The sequence below is a fragment of the Hyperoodon ampullatus genome, assembly GCF_949752795.1.
Source record: "Hyperoodon ampullatus genome assembly, chromosome: 3".
Taxonomy (NCBI): Eukaryota; Metazoa; Chordata; class Mammalia; order Artiodactyla; family Ziphiidae; genus Hyperoodon; species Hyperoodon ampullatus.
Window position 1 is genome coordinate 6,691,217 of NC_136916.1, and position 12,104 is coordinate 6,703,320.

The following is a 12,104-nucleotide window of genomic DNA, read 5'->3' on the forward strand; positions in this document are numbered from 1 at the left end:
GCTTGGAAGTTCTGAGTTCCAGGTTTGCTTCCACTGAGCAAACCAAACCAGCAATCTACAGACTTACATGACATGAACTAAATCAGACCAAGCCTAAGAGAAATGAGCTCAGTGATGATGTAACAGATCCCCCATCTCTTCTCTCCCTGATGGCTTGCAAACTCCTGAGGTCAGGGTCTTGGCTTTGTTCTCTGCTGTGTCCCCAGAATCTGGCACATCACAACCTCTGCTCAGTAAATCTTTGTGGACTGACTGATTTGCCAGTTAAATAAAGTTCAAAGCAATCTTTCTGTAAGTATGGACACATATCACAGTGGTCAAAAAGGAACGGGACGTTTTGGTAGGAAAATTAGAATGTTCTTGGAGGGTTTAATTTTTGAAATGAATTTATTTATAAAATGGCCACCACCTCTGCCCGTCTGCTTGGCCCTCTGTAAAGTGAGACTGGGGAATGGCATATTTACTTAGCACCCATACAATGCTCTGGGGCACACTTGATAGGTAAATAAGGCAGGGTGGGTAGCACCCAAACTATTCATTCACAACAGCCCTTTCCCTTCCTAGCAGAGAGACAGAAGTTCCTGGAAGAGTCTACCAGGCTGCTTAATCTGCCTGGATTTTAACTCTTTGAGGGCAGAGACTGTATCTTATCCCCAGAACCTATCCTATTGCCTGACATATACAAAGTGTGCTCAGGTGATGGCTATCAAATATTTATGTTCAAGTTTTTCTTGCCCGCAAGGAGACTGGAGCATGGGGGGTGGGATTTCAAGAAGGCTGTGATAACAGAAAGCTGGTAAAGTGAGCAAAGCTGATTGCAATGGAATATCAGAAAGAATTAAGAGGATTAACAGTTGATATTGACAAAGAGAGCAACACCTGAAGAGAATAACTAGAATACTGAGTAGATGGAGGTGATAAGAAGACCAGAGTAAAGAAAGATACTCAGACCGCGAGTGAGTACTTACACTGCCGGGATATAGAATAGGTTCTGATTTATATAAAAAAGATGGAGAGGGAGAGGGTGGGTCTTAAGGAGATTCAAAGAACATGGAAGGTAGAGTTCCCAATTCTAAAGAGCTTACACATTATACTTTGTGTGTGTCTGTGTGTGTGTGTCCACTGAGGCATTTTATGTACACAGATGTATTACATCCCTAGAAAAAGAATCCCAGGATTTTCCCTCCTGTGTGTTTTCATCTTGCGCCACGGTCCATGATGCCAGCTGAGGTTGGCAGTACAATGAAATCAAACTGACGTGAAGGGAGCAGGTTATTCTACCATCTTTCCAGATCTTTGAATTGCACTTCAAATCTGGGGCTGATCACTCCACACCTGCTTAGCCTGCCTGTGAGGCTCACAACAATTTTCCCAGCTCTGTGATCAACGATTTCAAACTCGCCAACGTAACCATGCTTCATCATCACAGTGAGAAACTGCATGATGACTTTGGAGGATGGCCTAATGAGAACCTGGGGTTTGCCTCTCTTTTCAGCATCGTTGATGCTCTTGAGAGCATCAGCCAAGACCTTCATGGGCACCACGACAGTGACACGGAAAGATGGCAGAAAACGACACTTTTTCATTACCGATAACCTGGACCAAGTGTCATAGCAAGAAATAATAATTTAATAATCAGGGATTATTATCAGCTTAATACCTATAATATGAATATTATAATGTTATATACAAATATATGTTATATATAAATATTATACATTTACTACTATATTTCTCTTTCATAAACTAAGTCATAGGTTAAAACCCCACAAGTAAACAACAAGGTCCTACTGTATAGCACAGGGAACTATATTCAATATCCCGTGATAAGCCATAATGGAAAAGAATATGAAAAAGAATGTGTGTGCATATATATATATATGTATATATATATAACTGAATCACTTTGCTGTACAGCAGAAATTAACATGACATTGCAAATCAACTACACTTAAATTTAAAAAATAAAAATTCAAACTTAAAAAAACCCACAAGTATATTTAAAATTTGCATCTCTCATCTTAAAACAGGAACTGAGGCATTTAGTACTTTCAAATGAATAAGCCCTAAAATCACCGTTTGATGCTGCTGAAAACTCTCCAGCTCCTCTCAAAAGCCACCCGTCACACTACAACTAACTATAAAGTGGACCCAAAATTAATGCCTGTACTTTCATTCTTGTAGGGGCAATGAATCTTGACAATTTGGGGGACATGAATGCTTTGACAGTATGGATCTTTCTCCCAAGTTTATATATTTCACTGTAGATGGTTTTTGTTCACATAGACCAACCATTTAGAAGACGTGTAGTTGTGTTTTCCATGAAAAAATTAATGTGTACTTCCGGAAATAAAAATTGAACTAAATTAAAATTGACAAAGAAAAATAAAATGTGAACTCTGCTCACATTTCAACAAGCAGCTGAATTTTGTTTTGCCTTGAATAAGATGAAATTATAATGAGGCCTTGGTTACAGTGATGTCCATGTCGGGGTAAAGTCTGACATCTATTCAATTTTGACTTTTCTTTCTGATGGCTGTAACTGCTGGAAAGTCCAATACACGAAACTCTGATGAGGTGTTCAATAAAATCAGAATTCTATAGTTCATTGTGGGACAGGCCTGGGACCCTTTGCTGCAGTGCTGCAATGCTTGCACCTGGACAAATGTCTCCTCGAGCTACAAAATACAAGTAAACTATAAGGGACTAAAAATAACTGTGTGTTCACAGTTGGGGCAAATTTTGGACAAAAGATACAAAAAGACCAAAAAAAGCCCAACTGCCACTTCTGAAGAGCCGGGAGCAAAAATAGGTGTCAGGAGCAAAAGCAGGGTACTGCACATGCCCCCTGCACTCAACACCACCTAAGGGGTGGGCAAAACACCTAAGCCACCCTTCCGGCCCGACCCCTGGACCCATCCCTACCCTCACCCCGTAAAGGGAACCAGCTTGCCTCCCTCAGCAAGGGAACTTGTTGCTTGTTCTCACTCCCCTCTGCTGCAGCAGGAGCCCTAATAAAGTCTTGCCTGAATTTCTTGTCTGGCCTCCGATCAGTTTCTATTGATTAAGGAAGCCAAGAACCCTGGTTGGTAACAACTGTGTTAGAAGAGCCCAGGTTTATGTCAAGATTCCCTGGAAACCCCAATTCTTTAAATTTAGCTAATGCCCCATCATTTCCTTTGTCTATGAGGTGACCTTAGGAACATCTGCATCCTTGATATTGTCCTCAAAGATAAGAATTTTTTGAAAAGGAGACAAGTCATAAGCAGAGGCCTTAGGGCTTATGCTGTTAGGAGCCTCCAACCTTCTCATCCCCTCACTCTCTAGTCTTCTCTTTCACAGCCCCTCAATCCTATTTGCTTCCATACTTGAGTCCTTGCCTATTCCCACCCATCAACAACCTTCTCCACAGGGTTCAACCAACTCTGTGTCCCTATGCAACAGCCAAGGAGGACCCCAATCCCACTGCTGCCAGAGAGAAGGACAGTAACCCAAGCGTGGTCTGAACCATTTCCCGCCAGAAGCACCGTTAACACCGTGGCTGGGTTTTGTAATAGATGGTTCCCTTATGAAGCCATTATGAGCAAACCAGGTGGGCTGGCCTTTGGGCTAATTGCATTTGTTCCTATCAAAAAATACGTTCCAAGTTCCACACAACCCATAAACCCTGGCTTTGGTAGCGCCGTGTGTTCAGAGCCCAGGCGCTGCTTTCAGAGGAAGTCACATTTGTGCTAGACACGAGTTGCACCCTCTTTAGTTTTACTAGAACAGGGCAGAGATCCCGGTTTATTTTATTCCTGTGGGAATAAATATATGACTGAAGCCTATCCATGGCCCAAGTGTCAGATACAGAAGTTAACATTAAAAGAAATAAAAATGGAAGGTAAAATCTTCTAACCATCTGTTTGTTTTTACCACTGCCAGGCAGATTTCTATTTTCTTAATATTTTGTTCTAAGAGCAGAGTGGCGAGCTGCCATTTTCATGGTGCTATCCTACAGAGCCTTCTTGGGCCAGCTAAGCTAACAGGGAAGCTGAAAGCATCATGGATTGCCTCAGTTTAGAGAGCTAACTTTTCTCCTGACTGCCATCTTCCCAATTTGGTAAAAGTCGAGGCTTACTGGGCTGCATCTCAACTGATTCCTAATTAGCTTTGGTCTTGTGTCCTTAGAGGCTAAGATCTCTGTAGAACATTAAGTTGGACATGGAGAGAATGTCCTTGGAACTGTACACACTCAGACAGAACGTAATTTCCCGTGCATTTTCAGGTCCTAAATCGCTTCACTAGTATCTCCACTCTTAGCTGCTCGTTAATGAGAATGAAGCCGCTGTTTTAAATCTGCTAATGTATGACTAATTAAAGACATACAGGTTTGTCTTGCCTCTCACATTATTATAATCTCGTGGTCCCGCCAAACTCACAAATCTTCCTCACAGCAAGCTCTGTGTTTGTGGTGGCAAACCTCCAAAACAGTGTTGTTTGGCGAAAACAGGAGTGTTTTTAGCAACAAAATCCAAGACAATTGTGTGCTAAAATGTGAACCCAGTATAGCGAGGGCCAATTAACTGGGCATCTGTTACATCTGGGCCCAAGTTACTAACCGCAATCTTGATTATCTTCACGTGTAAAACAAAGGAATCTCAGGTCTAGATGTACTTTACTTTTTTTTTTTTTCCCACATAAATCAGAGATCCAAATTTGTTTGCAAATGTTCTCTGGACGTTTGAAGCGCTTTGGATAATTCAGTGGAGTTTTCTGTTTGCTTCTGTTTTAGTTTCTTGTAAAATTTGTTCTTTAAAGGTCTATTTAAATGTTTAGGTTTATATACCTAATATAAGAAATCATCTGTCAGATGGCACGATTTTGAATGAAACTAAAAGAAACTCCAAGTCAAAGTGACTTAATACAGAGTATTTAGGACTCACGTACCTGAAAAGTCGAGGAGTGAGGAAGACATCAGACGCGGTGAAATTAGAACTTTAGCTCCGTTTATCTGTGCTTTCAGTTCCTCCTCCAGGATGGCTGCCAGCAACTGCGGTTACGTACCACCTCTTTCCAAACCTGGAGGAGAAAGTGCCTCACCTCGCATCTCTCGTTCTATAAACCTGAACCAATCATAGTAGCTATTAGAATGCCAGGCATTGATTGGTTTATGCCTGGGGCACGAGCTTCATCCCCCCACCAATCACATGGCCAGAAAGATGCACAGGCTGTTTGGCTTAACGCCAGTCAGAGCCTCGCCGTAGAGTTCCTGCTGGGTTCAGCCACCTGAACCACCTGGATACTCTGCAATAGGGTGGGGGCGGGGGGCTGTGGTTCACCCTAGAAATGGGAGAGGTGATGGATGCTACAAAAGCAACTATTGAATGCCAACGGCACCACTTTCTTCAAAAAAAAAAAACCTGCTTTTTCTTTTTCGAATTGTCATGAGACTACAGATATTGTTTAGAAGCGGCATTTAATTTTTTTTAGAGTCGAAAGAGAAAGATAGAAATAGGACCATATTTATCTACACAAAAGAACAATTTTATCAATATTATCATGGTTAGGAATCCAAGCGTTCTGGAATCTGAGTCCTTTGATTTAAATTGTCTCCGTCACTTACTAGCTGCATGATATTGGGTAAGTCAATTGGCATCTGTGTCTCAGTAAATGAGGATGACAGTAGTGCCTACATCATCAGCACTAAATGAAAGCACGCATGCAAATAAATCTTGTAGCAATAATAAGTGCGCCATGATGTTACCCATCCTTCACAATGTGGCTTCTATGGGCAGGGACCTCGCCTGCCTTATTCACTGCTGTAACCCCAGTGGCTGGCATATAATAGGTGTCCGATAAATACTTGTGGGAAGAATGAATGAATCTCCTTTCCTCCGTCTCTAGCTCTCAACATAAGAGTAAAGAAGAGGAAAGAGTTAAGCAAATTAGAGGCCAGTACAGCTGGAGCCAGTTCTTGGTTGACGGCCAGCACGAAAATCCAGGAGGAACAGGGTTTGGAGTTGTCGATCCACTTTGACTGCGGTTGGAAAAGTGCAGCTGACAGGGTCTGGAAGAGAAGAGAGAAGTGTTTGCTAAATCCCACAGCACGGGCATTTTTTTCTTTCTTTCTTTCTTTTAAGCCTGAGAAGCAAAGGATGAAACTGTATCATCTGGTTCAGTAACATAATCTTAAAATAAAATGAAAAAAATCGGGGAGTTTCTCTGTGGGAAAAGAGAAGAAGAGGATTCAAAGGAAAAAGACAATAGAGAATTTAATCCAAAACATCTAAAAGCAAGTATTTTTTTCAGGGATTTTCAGAAAGAGAAAAAAATTGAAAGAGAGAGAAGAAGAAAACTGTGAAGATGTGTCAAGCATGAGGACTCACATGAATCTTTAAAATATACCTACAAGAATTCCTTATTCGTGCAGATGAACATGCTCAATGTCCTGCTGATCCTCCCCCTTCCTCTCTCCCCCAAATCTTTATCAGCTGGGCTTCTACCAAGATGTGGCAGAATATGGACTACACATGGGCCCTGCTCAGTGAGAAGAAACAAAACTAAGCTAAACTCTGCTCCCAAGACAAAGTAAGTGAATATTCATTTTGGAATATTCAGAGAAACAATATAAAACAGAAGTCGTGTGGAAGACAGAACAAATGCACCATTTCACATTTTTGTTTTAAATACACTGTTTAGTTTAGAATAGCTTTAGATTTACAGAAAGCTTACCAAAAAAAAAAAAAAAGTACAGGTAGTTTCCATATATACCCTGTGCCCAGTATCCCCTGTGAAGATCTAACATGAATATGTTCATTAGTCATAACTAATGAACCAATATTGACACATGGTTATTAACTGAAGCTCATACCTTATTCAGATGTCTTTAGTTTTTACCTAGTCCTTTGCTCCAGGATTCCATCCAGGGTCCCACATCACAGTTAGTCATCATGTCTCCTTAGGATCCATTAAACTGGGACAGTTTTAGACTTTGCTTCTTTTGGGTGACCCGGACACTTTGGAGAAATTCTGTAAAGTGTCCCTCAATTTGGGTTTGTCTGATGTTTTTCTTTTGCTTCGACTGGGATTATAGTTTGGGGGAGGTAAAGTGCCATTCTCACTACATCATATCAAGGGTACATTATCAACATGAATTACCACTGATGATGTTAATCTTCTGTACTTTTACCCCCTTTCCATACTGTATCTTTGGAAGAAAGTCACTGCACACAGTGTAGGGAGTTGTGCTCCACCTCCTCAAGGGGGCAGTATCCACATACATTTTTTTAAAATTCTAATGTATAGGAATTTGTCTCTTCTCCCCACTTATCTGTTGATTCAATCATTTATATTAGCATGGACTTGCATTAGTCTACTAGGGCTGCCATAACAAAATACCATAGACTGGGTGGCTTCAATAATAGAAATTAATATTCTTGCTGTTCTGGAGGCTGGAACTCTAAGGTCAAGGTAATAGTAGGGTTGGTTCCTGATGAGACCTCTCTCCTCAGTTTGCAGATGGCTGCCTTCGCACCATATCCTCACTGTGCACATGCCAAGAGAGAAGGATTTCTGGTGTCTCTTCCTCTTAAAAGGGCACTAGTCCTTCGGGATTAAGACCCCACCTTTATGACCTCATTTAGCCTTATTTACTTCCTTAAAGGCCCTATTTCCAAATATAATATATCATTGGGGGTTAGGGCTTCAGCAAATAATTTTTTGGGGGGAGGATACAATTCAGCCCATAACAGGGCTCAGAATTATTTATTTTAGACTTTGGGTTATAATCCAATACTATATTATTTATTTTGCTTTTCAAGTAGCCTGTGGAAGCTCTTTCAGTTGACTCTTGTGTCCCCTTGACATATCCCATCAGTTTGGTTTTTGAGCACTTCCTTATTTTCTGTGCTACAAGATACCCCAGGTTAATCTTGTATATTACATGCTCCAGCCTTAGAATCAGCTGTTTCTCCAAAGGACCTGAATTCCTTCTATTGGACAATGGTATTAGAAACCCAGATCTGGTTCCTGGGTTTGTATGTTGCTATTGCCTCTAGGCCCTCTCAGCAACAGCAGTTCTTTTAGTGCTTTTTATGTTGACTTTTCAAAGAGTCTGATATAGTGTCTTGTCCCAAACCTAAAAAAGAGAAATAGGTTGATAGAAAAGGTAAGTTCTTGGGAATCAGATAGAAATCCTGTGATTTATCATCAGGTTTCACCACTTACCAGACAAGTAACCTCCTGCAAGTTACTTAACCCCATAAAATTTAGGTTTCCTTACTTTTAAAATGGAATATTTAAAAATATGTTAAAAGAGATTATGTATATAAAGGGCAAAGCAAACCATAAAGCTCATGATCCATAAATATTAGTAACCCCTTATCATATCATGGGCCACCTATTATGTCTGCAATTTGGACTTTTGAGCAAGAGATAATTGCTCAAAACCTACTTTGGTAAGTAGTTTTCTCCACATGCAAAATCCAATGCAAGAATAAGTTGACTTATTTATGAAGATTCTGTCCTGTATTTCAAACTAGCTATTGGACAACTCTAAATGAGTAGATAGATATTACTTCAAATTTGAAACATTTTAAGCTAAATTCTTTTCCCTAAACTGAGTCCCACGTTGGATTTTTTTTTTTTTGGCTGTGCCACGTGGCTGGTGGGATCTTAGTTGCCCAACTAGGGATTCAACCCGCCCCCATGGCAGTGAACGCTCCAAGTCCTAACCACTGGACCACCAGGGAATTCCCCCAACATTAGATTTTTTTTTTTTTTAGGAGTAGCACCATAGTTCAAACTAATTATCCAGATTCAAACTCTGATAATACCAGACTAAGTATTTCAGACTAACCCTCCTGTGAAGTATAATTTTAAAATATTGACAAAGCAGACAGAGAAAGAAAAATACCATATTGCTTATATGTGGAATCTAAAAAAAAAAAAATGGTACCAATGAATCTATTTACAAAACAGAAATAGAGTCATAGATATACAAAACAAACTTATGGTTACCAAGGGGGAAAGAGAGGGGCATAAACTGGGAGGTTGGGATTGATATATACACACTATTATATATAAAATAGATAACTAATAAGAACCTACTGTATAGCATAGGGAATGCTATTCAATATTCTGTAACGACCTATATGGGAATAGGTTCACTTTGCTGTACAGCAGAAACTAACACCACGTTGTAAATCAACTATACTCCAATAAAAATTAATTTAAAAATTTAAAAAATAAAATAAAATATTGACAAAGTACTTTTTCAATAGTCTTAAAGACATAGGAGCATTTATAAGTCATTAAGGAATTGTCAAGCCAGTGTCCAATAGAAGAAGGAAATTCAGAGAGGGTAGCCAATATCTGGAGGCATTTTGCCCTAGAAGAATTTTCTATTCCTCTAGTGAAATGGAATACTGAGAGGCTGGGGTGGATAGGACTTACGGACAAAGGGAACAAAAATCATAATCCATGGTCTTGCAAAGAGGTTGTTCAATGGCAAATACTCCATATTTAGTGTTGAGATTCTAAAAGTCTATGCTCTAAGGAGGAATTGGAAATAGACTGGCCCTCCCAGGGACTGAAGCTCAGCTTCAAGTCATCTCAATCCCTGGAAATTGATTAAAATGAGTGAGTGGTATGATTGCTCATAGTCGCCTGCCAAAAATAAGTGCTAAATTCTATTTGAATGAAGAGGACATCATTGCAGGGCTCAAGTTACTTGTGTAGTTTTTCATATATGATATCTGGCATTTAATTTTTTTAATATGTTCTTATTTGAAAGGCACCCAAGTAAACAAGATAATGTGATCAAAACACAAGAGAAACAACAGGTGATATAAATAAACCCCTCCCCCATAATTCACATAATGAAGTTAACAGCCAATCTTTAAAATAACTCCAAAAATGTTTAATAAAACAAAAACCAAGATTGAGATCTTTGACAGAGAGCTGGAAACTATAAAAATAAAATAACCTAGGGCAATTCTTTAACTTAAGGGTACACTAACCAAATTTTAGAATTTGATGGACCAATTTAGTAGCAGATTTGTCCTAATTATAGAGCTAATCAGTGAACTGGTAGATAAATCACAAGAAAAATATTAAGATGAAACATGTAGAACTAAACAGATGGAAAATATCAACATAAAATAACAAAAGAGGCTCTACTGTGAGAAGGTCAAACATACACTCATTGGAATCTTAAAAGAAGATGAGAGAGACAGTGGGAAAGAAGGAATACTTGAAGAGATAATAACAGAATTTTTTTAAAGATGAAAGATATTAACCCACAGGTTCAAGAAGTTCTATACCTCATGAAGTATAAATAAAAAGAAAATCGCAACTACACACATATTAAAAGCACAAAAACAAAACCTTTTCACTACCCATCCCCACTGCATTGCACCATCCTAATTCTGACCTTTATTTTTTCACAAGTAGACTAATATATTTATGTAACTACTATTCTCTATTTCTCCCTCATTTACAAAGCTGTCAAAGTAATATGCCTCAAACATCGTTTCTTATCCAGAAAATACCCAGCATTATTTGGTAACCTCTCTACAACCTGATATTGCCCAAAGGAGTGTTAATTGAGAAGGATCAACTAAGGCAGCAGGACACAGTGAGCACCCAAGCTCCCCAGTGAAGGGTAGGCACATGTGGATAATTGAAAGGAAAGATGACATAATTCCATGAGTAATCCATAAGCAATCAGAAGCGTAAGTAATAATAATGACTAACACTCATAATGCTTTTCATATGGACCCTCATAGGTTGATGTATTTTAACTCATTCAGTCCACACAACTCCATATGATATACTGTTAGTATCTTCATTTTACAGTTGGGGAAACAGAGATGGTAAGTAACTTGCCCATGGTCACACAGCTAAGCGACAAAGCGGAGCTATGGACCCAGATATCTGGCTCCAGAACCCATGTTCTTAATACCTACTGTCTCTGCACGTATGAGCAGCAATGGTTTCTAAACAGAATAGTAGTAGGACTGAGCTGACAACAAGGATTAGAGTTCAGTAGAGAAACGTTAACTGTGTTTAGAGCTAATCTCTCACCTCCCAAGAGTGAGATTCACGTGAATGAGATCACACTGTGACTAAGGGCTAGACAGCAATCTTAACACCACTATAAAAAGCATTAAGGTTTAGAGCCCTTCTCTCCCTGGGATTACCATTATTTCCACGATTTGGTATGAAAATACGTAGTGGCACAGGTTTTTCAGGGATTTCATAGGAAGTCACTCTAAATCTACATTGAACAAGTCCTCCTTGCAAACCAGCTGAAAAATGGCTAAGCTTAATCCATTTGGTTTAGTTTTCTCCTTCCAGAAATGCTACTTGGCATCTTTCTTTTTCTTTTATGAGAGTGTTTTAACTTTCATCTGCTGGTTTTAATTTAACTTGTCATATTTCTATTTTTTTGTGCGTGTGCCCAGAGGCCTCTGGGAAAAGGACACATTTTTTAATAAGTCGAAACAATAAAACCCAGAAAGGTTAACTTAAGTCAATTAGTCACGTTTCAAGCAATCTAAGTAGAAGACAAGAAATTCACTTGCAGCCTTCAAATTGTTCTCTCAAAGACTGCTAACCCTAAAGACGCAGACGTAGGGAATGGACTTGAGGACACAGGGAGGGGAAGGGTAAGCTGAGAAGAAGTGAGAGAGTGGCATGGACATATATACACAACCAAATGTAAAATAGATAACTAGTGGGAAGCAGCCGCATAGCACAGGGAGATCAGCTCGGGGCTTTGTGTCCAACTAGAGGAGTGGAATAGGGAGGGTGGGAGGGAGACGCAAGAGGGAGGAGATATGGGGATATATGTATATGTATAACTGATTCACTTTGTTATAAAGCAGAAACTAACACACCATTGTAAAGCAATTATACTCCAATAAAGATATTAAAAAAAAAAAAAGACTGCTAACCCTGGAAATGGACTAGGGCATTCCTGCACAGAGAGAATTAAAGTGATCAAGGTCATGGGTACAGATAACTGTCATGGTAAGCAGGAAGCCTTTGTATGTGTTACACAGATGACAAAATGCACGGATACCATAGGAGGCATATGGCATTCTATAAGGGCTCTAAAC

General features: G+C 39.5%; 1 pseudogene across 1 annotated transcript; it reads right to left on the reverse strand.

The window, feature by feature from the left end:
* Nucleotides 1–1,157: 1,157 nt before the first annotated feature.
* Nucleotides 1,158–1,535, reverse strand: LOC307050580 (small ribosomal subunit protein uS8-like; annotated as a pseudogene). The gene has a single exon. The product of its transcript is annotated as a small ribosomal subunit protein uS8-like (transcript).
* Between the last annotated feature and the right edge of the window lie 10,569 nt (nucleotides 1,536–12,104).